The 8,475-nt window shown below is 39.4% G+C and overlaps 1 pseudogene; it reads left to right on the forward strand.

The window, feature by feature from the left end:
- The window catches only part of LOC129699136 (dynein axonemal heavy chain 11-like), a 181,383-nt pseudogene extending 173,972 nt beyond the window's left edge, over positions 1-7,411 (forward strand).
- The last annotated feature ends 1,064 nt before the right edge of the window (positions 7,412-8,475 follow it).

Here is an 8,475-nt window from a genome sequence, read left to right on the forward strand (position 1 = left end):
GGAGAACAAGTAATTGTCTCTTCTTGCAGTACAGAAACAGGCCATTCAGTTTAATAAGTGTTTTTTCCTTGTGAAGCTCTTCATTATGATAAGGAGATAGTGTCAAGGAGTCACAGAGCATGGAAACAGGCCCTTCGGCCCAACTTGTCCATGCCGACCAAGTTGTTCCATCTATACTGGTCTTATCCATCCATGTTTGGCCCATATCCATCTAAACATGATGTGATACATAAATAGTTTCCTTGACAAAGAAGAATTTATGATAGGCAACATGAGTATATTTGCTATTTTTCTTTGCAGAGAGGTGGGTTCTAAACTAACTCTGCGTGACTTTGTTTTTTGTATAGAATTTCCCCAGCTACAGGTCAAATTGTTGACTTAGATTGTAATAAAATTCATCCCTTAACAAACCAAAAGCTCTTCTAGCTTTCATCAGCCTATAACAAATGACTGTGTTGAATATAAAATGTTTGCAAATTATTGCAAAAATTCAAAGTTCCATTTAAAAATAATTTTGATTTTTATGCAAATATTGTGCAGAACTGAATGTTCAACATTTACAAAACTGAGCAACAAACATGCTAAGTAGAATATAACAGGCATCGTAAATTATACTTTCAAGGTAGATTGGTTGTGAATACAAATGTGACCAACCTATTGACTGATGTAGAAGTTGAAAACTAATGACAGATTCTGTACACAAATATAGTTCATTCTTGACCATCAGTTTTATGTTTCTAAAGATGTTGCATTTATCTTGTCTCCTTTGTCAGAAATTACTGTAGATCAAGAAAGGCAATAGTTTGAGAGATCAGCAATGCAATAATAAAAGCTGGTTCTCTCAGGATACTTTGATTAATAATCAAGTGCAATTTAGACTAGCCACTGTTGTATGCCAATTATATCAAGCATGCGATCTGCCAGGGCTCAATCATTTTAAGCACAGTCTGAGATTTCACACTATAAATAGACCCACTTATCATTAACGCCATTTCTTCTGCAAGACAGAACTGATACTGCAAGTGGTCTGCACTTGCAGTTTATAATCTTTAGAAGACAAAATAATCTGCAAATATAATTATTCTTTTAAAAACATCAGTACATGAAGCTGTTTTAGTGTGATGCTGAACAAACCAGAGAATGGAGAGCGAAATTGAAAAACAATCATGTTTAAACGTTATGAGGCATACTTAAGCTTTCCCTGAAACTAGCTGCCTTCTACAAATCACATTTCATGCACTGATGGCAGATTGAAAGCTGCCTTGTGAAATTACTTGCTATATCCTCAAGTCATTCTACATCATTGAAGTAATGATACCATCCAGTCTTCGGGTGACATTGTTAGTTGTGAACAAGAAAGAAAAATCTGATTATTATGTGAATGTGATTGAATTGTTTTTTTGTTACCTATATTTCATTGTGGCAATGGGACAAACATTTTCAATATACAAGTTGCAATCTAGTCTTGTGCATTCTTGGATTCTGAATAACAATGTAGCAGTATCATTTGTAAAATAAGTTTCAGAAACTTCTCTACAATAATTGGCGGAAAAACATTGGACATGGTTTGGGCATTGATAATTTAATCTGCCTCAATTTCTTCCTCGAGATATAAAGAACAATCGTAGGTATTACCCATCCTTAGTTGCCTTGAGATGAAGGAAGCTTGTCTCCTTGCACCACTGTTGTCAGTGCTCCTGTGTTGATTTTGGATCACTAATGATTGAAGCAGCAAACAAAGGAATTGCTGTAAACATTCAGACCAGGATGGTCTTTGATCTTTGGTGGACACGATTCTCACATCATTGCCCACTAGAGTAGAAATTTGTGAATCACTGAGGAATTTTTCACCAGTTATGTATTTATAGGTTTAAGGCGAGAGGAGAAAGATATAATAGAAACCTGAGGTGCTACATTTTCACATTGAGGATGGTGGGTATGTGAAATGAGCTGCCAAGGGAAGTAGTTCAGGATGGTATAGTAACAACATTTAAAAGACGTTTGGTCTGGATTTGGACAGGTTTGCAGGGATATGGGCCAACTGCTGGTAAATGTAGCTTAGCTTAGGTGGAGCATCTTAGTTGGTATATAGACGAGCTGGGCCTGTTTCTGTGCTATATCATTCTAATAGATGAAGAACTTGTGAATGTGGTTTCGGAAGGCATTTCATAAATTCCATTACAAAAGGCCAGTGTACAAAATTGAAGAACATGGAGTCAAAGATAATACACTTGTATTGAATGAAATGGATTGACATATGGGAAGCTAAGTAGGAATAAAAGCATCTGTTCTGGGTTGGCAGTTAATAACCAATGGGGTCCCACAGAGATCTGTGTTTGGGCCCAACTAGTTATTGCCCTGGGAAAATTAATACACCTAAAATTTAATAGATTTAATAGAAACCTGAGCAGCAACAATTTTTATACAAAAGTGGTAGGGGTATGGAATGAGCTGCTGGTGGAGTTAGTTGAGGCAGGTACCACCACAACGTTTAAGAAACATCTAGACAGGTACCATGGATAGGATAGGTTTTGAGGGATATGGGCCGATGAGGCATGTTGGTTGGCATGGGTAAGTTGGTCCGAAGGTGCACTGTTTGACTCTGCATCATGCTTTCCCCTACCCTTACCCAACACCTTTAAGTAGCATATTCTTAAAACTATATAAACGTCAGTACTCAGAAGAGAAATATAGAACAAATTGGTGCTCTCTGGTATCCTATAAACCTTAATGATTTCCTCAATTTGAGGTCTTGCATATGTGCTAGGACCAGAGATGAGAGTCTCTTAACCCCTCATTTCTTACCTGGAAAAATGCATTTTGTTTCAAGTAAACTAACATGCTGACACAAATATTTAATTATGGATGTGGATATGTTGCATTGCTAAACAGAGGTTGTCACATTATATGGAGATGAAACGCAGTTGATGTACATGCTGAGAATAAAATTAATCCCTCTGTTTTTGGAGAACACATCGTAAACTCTGTATAGGTGCTTAATTTAAAGAGTGAACAATGAGTTTCTAATGGACACATAGTTAAGCCATTGAAGATCTGACAGATAAATTGTAGCAAATCAGAGGTAATTCAGCTTGAAACCACATCTCTGCACCGGCAATGATAAACAAGAGAAAAGGGTTTGATTGGGAAAGAAAGTAATTAAATGGATGGTAAGTTTAGTGGCACACCTGTGGTAAGCAGTGATATTTGAAGAAATAATTCAGATATTTATGTCTGCATAATTCTCATTTTATAAAATGACACCCATGTAAGAAAAGTGTCTTCTAAGATGATCTCGACTTGCACCCTAAGCTGGTGGATTTGTGAGGGGTGGGGAGGTTGTTGCAGGGGGAGAGGAATGGGGGTTGGTAGCAGACAATATTTTAAGTGAATTTCAAAGCGCTTGCATACTTGAGGAATGATAATGAACAGAATAAAATTCTCATTCCGCTGATCAGTAACATAGTTTAAAGATTTATATTAATAATTCCAAAATATTTTTAGCTTAGTTTATTGTCATGTGTACCAAGGCACAATGAAAAGCTTTTTGTTGTGTGCTATCTAATCAGAGGAAAACTATACGGTTACAATTGAGCTGTCCACAATGTACAGATAAAGGGAATAACATATAGCACAAGGTACAGTTTGATTAAAGACAGTCTGAGGGTCTCCAATGAGGTAGATAATAGCTCAGGACTGCTCTCTAGTTGCTGATAGGATGGTTCTGTACCTGATGTAGAAAATGCAGTTCAATTCACACAAACTTGGTTCCTTGGACAGCAATGTTACTATGAACCCATCAAGTGGTGATTTTTGCTGACCATAGGCACAGACTGCTGATGAGAAGTGCATCTGAACCAGAGGCAAGATCAGCCAGTGCCATCGAGTTAACTCAAAAGTTGAAATTCACAAGATACTCTGAGAGCCGGTGTGTCTGCAATTTTTCCGTAAATGCTCCCAGCAAACCACCTCGACAGCGGGAGTGCTAGATCTCTGGTGGCACACTGGTATTGAATCTCTAACAGCAGCTGTTCTTTTGCTATATCTATCATTATTGAACGGGAATGGCAGGGCTTGTGTGCATACTTAACCACATAATGGAGCACTGCTCATTTGCGTGATGTAGATAAAATTATTATCTGGGTGGCTGAGTGGTACAGTTGCTGCCTTACACCGTTAGACACCCGGGATCAATCCTGACTATGTGTGCTGTCTGTGTGGAGTTTGCACGTTCGGCTTCTGCTTGGGTCCTAACTGGCTCCCAAAAGTACCAGCCTGTCAGTTCCTCTAGCTGCAAGGAAAGATTGGACAAACTTGGATTTTCTCCTCTGGCACATTGGATGCTGAAGGGGGAGGGGGCAACCTGCGGTATATAAAACTAACGTCATAGGTTAGGTTAACGGTGAGTCTTTTTCCCAGGATAGAAAGGTCACTAGAGGGTGCAGGATTATGGGGAGAGGGGAAATTAAAAAAAAATCACGAGGCAAGTTTGCACAAAGGATGGTAGGTTCCAGGGACATGCTGCCAGAGAAAGTAATCGAACCAGATGCAGCAGTGACATTTAGGAAGCAGTTGGACAAATGTGAATAGCGAGTGAACATAGGATTGTGGACCTTGTGCAGAGATGGTATTATTTTTTGGATTGGCGACATGGTCACTGCAGGCAACGTGGTCCGAAGAGCCGATTCCTGAGCTTTATTGTTCTACATGTCCTGTTCACGATAAATATAATTAACCTTTTGAAAAAGACATAACACTACTTCCAAAACAATAATTGAAAAATGTTCATTTGGAAATAGCAGGTTGTTGCTTCTTGGAAGTTTATAGTCTACATGGTGATACCTCGTGGCCTATGTTTTGTTGGTTTTACCTCATAACTGGATTATATCAGGGCACAGAGAATTCATTATCCATCGGGCCCACTAGCCATTTGCTGATGATGCAGAATGTGAATCTTAATGTGTAACATGGATTCTACAAGGAACCTCACATTCTCACTGATTAGATATCTTGGCGAATGTTTCAACTATCAGATGCGTTTCAGATTTTTTAAAAAAAGTTGCATAAATTAATTAGAATACAACTGAGGGTTATATATATCTACTATAAAAAACTGCAAGATAGGCAATATAAATAGGGTTAGGTATTCATCATTTTTCTTATATTAGCTTCATTTTGGAAATAATGCAAATGCATAAATAATTAGCATTTATTTTCAGTGATAACAAGAAAAATCCTGTGATGAATTGGATTGATAACAAGGAAATTAAAACAAGACGTATAAATTCAGTCGTGACTTCAGGTATTCTCTGTGTAGGTTTGCGTGTTCTCCCTGCAACCGTGTGTGTTTCATCTCGGTGCCTCCGTCTTCCAAAGACGCAGGATTAGGTATGTTAATCGGCCAGTATAAATTGCCCCCAATGTATAATCAAGTGTTCGAGTTGATTAAACGTGGATAGAAAAAAAATTGGATTAACATAGGATTGTTTTAAATGGTGGTTGATGAGAGGTGTGGACTTGGGCCAAAGGTCTTGTTTCCATGCTGAATTTCTAATTAACTATGAAAAGTAAGACAATTGCAACCAAGATATTTAAATTTAATCTAGATTCTGCATTTCAACATTATTTTGATTTGTAAGGCTTTGATATTAATAAATCCTAAACTTTGTGCGATCATTATTCATAGGGTCGCTGTAATGTATCTTGCTTATGCATCCATGCTCCTTGTCCTTTGTATTCTCTGCATGTAGTGATCTTCTAATGAGTTGCCATGAACTTGACATTTGGACCCAAGACCTGTCCCTTCCAATGTTATCTGGATTTTTTCAATCCTTTCTTACAGGTATTTCCAATATTTCAGTATATTTGGAATTACAATCAGTCGTATTAGAGAAACATTTTAACCGTGTTAACATATTATAAATCTGTAGTTTGCTAGCCATGATTAAACAAAAATATGTAGATCAAATGCAAAAGACACAATGCTGAAATGTCAGGCAGCATCTCTGGAGAACATGGATAGGTGAAGGTTTGGATCGGGACCCTTAGGCCAGCATCTAGTTCCTTGTTTCTCAATCAAATTTAAAGTACTTAAATGTAGATTGGCTATAGCATGCTAGCCAATCAGACTAAAGATTAATGTAATGTAAAAGTGAATAAGTCTCCAGGTCATGACAGGATATTCCCTAGGACATTGGGGGAAGTTGGTGTAGAAATAGTAGGGGCTATGACAAAAATATTTCAAATGTCATTAGAAACGAGAATGGTGCCGGAGGATTGGCGTACTGCGCATGTTGTTCCATTGTTCAAAAAGGGTTCTAAGTGTAAACCTAGCAATTATAGACCTGTTAGTTTGACGTCAGTGGTAATGGAAAGGATACTTAGAGATAATATATATAATCATCTGGATAAACAGGGTCTGATTAGGAACAGTCAACATGGACTTGTGCCTGGAAGGTCATGTTTGACTAATCTTCTTGAATTTTTTGAAGAGGTTACTAGGGAAATTGATGAGGGTAAAGCGGTGGATGTTGTCTATATGGACTTCAGTAAAGCCTTTGACAAGGTTCCACATGGTTAAGAAGGTTCAATTGTTGGGTATTAATAGTGGAGTAGCAAGATGGATTCAACAGTGGCTGAATGGGAGATACCAGAGAGTAATGGTGGATAACTGTTTGTCAGGTTGGAGGCCGGTGACTAGTGAGGTGCTTCAGGGATCTGTGTTGGGTCCACTGTTGTTTGTCATATACATCAATGATCTGGATGATGGTGTGGTAAATTGGATTAGTAAGTATGCAGGTGATGTTGTGGATAATGAAGTAGATTTTCAAAGTCTAGAGAGATTTAGGCCATTTGGAAGAGTGGGCTGAAAGATGGCAGATGGAGTTTAATCCTGATAAGTGCGAGGTGCTACATCTTGGTAGGACAAATCAAAATAGGACGTACATGGTAAATGGTAGCGAATTGAGGAATGCAGTAGAACAGAGGGATCTAGGAATAACTGTGCACAGTTCCCTGAAGGTGGAATCTCATGTGGATAGGGTGGTAAATAAAGCTTTTGGTGTGCTGGCCTTTATAAATCAGAGCATTGAGTATAGAAGTTGGGATGTAATGTTAAAATTGTACAAGGCTTTGGTGAGGCCAATTCTGGAATATGGTATACAATTTTGGTCGCCAAATTATAGGAAAGATGTCACCAAAATAGAGAGAGTACAGAGGAGATTTACTAGAATGTTGCCTGGGTTTCAGCACCTAAGTTACAGAGAAAGGTTGAACAAGATAGGTCTTTGGAGCGCAGAAGGTTAAGGGGGGACTTGATAGAGGTCTTTAAAATTATGAGAGGGATAGACAGAGTTGACGTGAATAAGCTTTTTCCATTGAGAGTAGGGAAGATTCAAACAAGAAGACATGATTTGAGAATTGAGGATTAGGGGTAACATGAGGGGGAACTTCTTTACTCAGAGAGTGGTGGAGGTAGGTTCGATTTTATCATTTAAAAATAAATTGGATAGGTATATGGACGGGAAAAGAATGGAGGGTTATGGTCTGAGCGCAGGTAGATGGGACTAGGTGAGAATAAGTGTTCGGCACGGACTAGAAGGGCCGAGATGGCCTGTTTCCATGCTGTAATTGTTATATGGTCTGGGGTGGGGAATCGAAAGGGGAACAAAGTAGAGCCATAGGGTGGGTGTTGGACAACCAAGATAGATTGTAGGAGTGAAAATGGGGCAGAAGGGGGTGTGGGTTACCTGAAATTGGGGAATTTAATGTTTATGCCGTTGGGTTGTTGACGACCAATGTGAACAAGGCGCTGTTTCTTTAGTTGCTGCTTCCTCGAAGTGGAGAAGAATGAAAACAGACAAGTTGGTGCGGAAATGGGAAGTAAAATGGCTGACAACCAGGAGATTCAGATGGCCATTGTGGACAGAGCAGAAGATTGGAGGAGGTACAAGTGAATCCATCTCACCTGGAAGGGCTGTTTAGATCCCTGGATGGAGGGGAGGGAAGAGGCGTAGGGATGGGTGTTACACCTCCTACAGTTGCAGGGGAACGTGCCTGGGGTTTAAACAATGGTGAGTAAACCAGGGTGTCATGAGGAGAGTGGAAGATGAGACAGGTGGCGGGGGTTATGTTGTTGTGGCAGAAATGTTAAAGTAGTGAGCTGGATGCAGAGGCTGGTGGGGTAAAAAGGCAACTAAGGCACTCTACCTTTGCTCTGTATGGGGGAGAGGAAAGGGTGGGGTGATAGTGCATTTCCCCTCCACTCTGCCTAGACGAAGGGTATTCGTCCAAAGTGCCGACTGTCCATATTCCTCCACAGACACTGCCTGACTTGCTGAGTTCCTCACTTGCCCCCTATTTTTTGCCTATACCATCATACCAGGAAACAGTACATTGCAATCTGTGCTCCCCCCAGAAGGCCTAGGATTAAGAATAAACAGCACATTGCTTGAAATTGTTAGGAAGAATTGCTCC

This window comes from Leucoraja erinacea, chromosome 7, assembly GCF_028641065.1.
Source record: "Leucoraja erinacea ecotype New England chromosome 7, Leri_hhj_1, whole genome shotgun sequence".
In the NCBI taxonomy this organism is placed as follows: Eukaryota; Metazoa; Chordata; class Chondrichthyes; order Rajiformes; family Rajidae; genus Leucoraja; species Leucoraja erinaceus.